An 829-nucleotide genomic window follows, 5' to 3' on the forward strand; every position below is an offset into this window, starting at 1 on the left:
TTATATTATATTATATTATATTATATTATATTATATTATATTATATTATATTATATTATACATGTATTATACATGTATTATATCATATATGTGTATGTATATATATATTTTTTTCTATTGGTTTTTTTCCTTCTGGAAAATAGAACTCTGATAAAACTGGAGAACTCTAATAAAAGTGCAAAATGCTAAAGTGCATTATAGGGAAAATATGCAGTAGGTGTTCAAAGAAAGAAAACAATGGCATGTGTACTTGAATCTTTGAAAGTGGATTAAAAAATGAAAAATAGAGTCTGAGCCTGGCTGTGAAGGATGAAGGAACACGAACAAGGGGAGGAAGGGTCAGGGCTTCAGCTGGAGGCAGGTAAAAGAAAAGAAGGTGCATGTGAGGCAGGAGCCGACTGAGAGTGTTTCTCTTTGCAGGATGAAGGGCACCAGTTGAAGGGGACCCCCTTTGTGAGGGATCAGAGTGCCTCATGTTAGTTGCTTAGGTCAGTAGTTTTTCCTCTGTGACCTCAGATTTAACAACTATCTTCCCACTGTTGCAGGCACAGATTGAGTCAACAATTGTGTCATCTCCTTACACCTGGGTGACTGGGTGACCTTCCTACCCACAATGTCCTTACAGTCCCCTCAGTGGTGAGAGATAAGAGCAGGATGAGAGACACAGGGGGGCACATGGGTGGGGTGTAGGGGTGGGGAAACTCACCTGGCTGGGTGCTGGCTCCACAGTGCTGTGGGTCAGGGCCTCACCAACTCTCCCTGGAGCTTAATCCCCAAGAGGGGCACTGCGTGGAGCTGAGGGGCACAAAGAGCCAGGCAGCAGGATGAG

This window comes from Galeopterus variegatus, unplaced genomic scaffold (genome assembly GCF_000696425.1).
Source record: "Galeopterus variegatus unplaced genomic scaffold, G_variegatus-3.0.2 Scaffold16448, whole genome shotgun sequence".
In the NCBI taxonomy this organism is placed as follows: domain Eukaryota; kingdom Metazoa; phylum Chordata; class Mammalia; order Dermoptera; family Cynocephalidae; genus Galeopterus; species Galeopterus variegatus.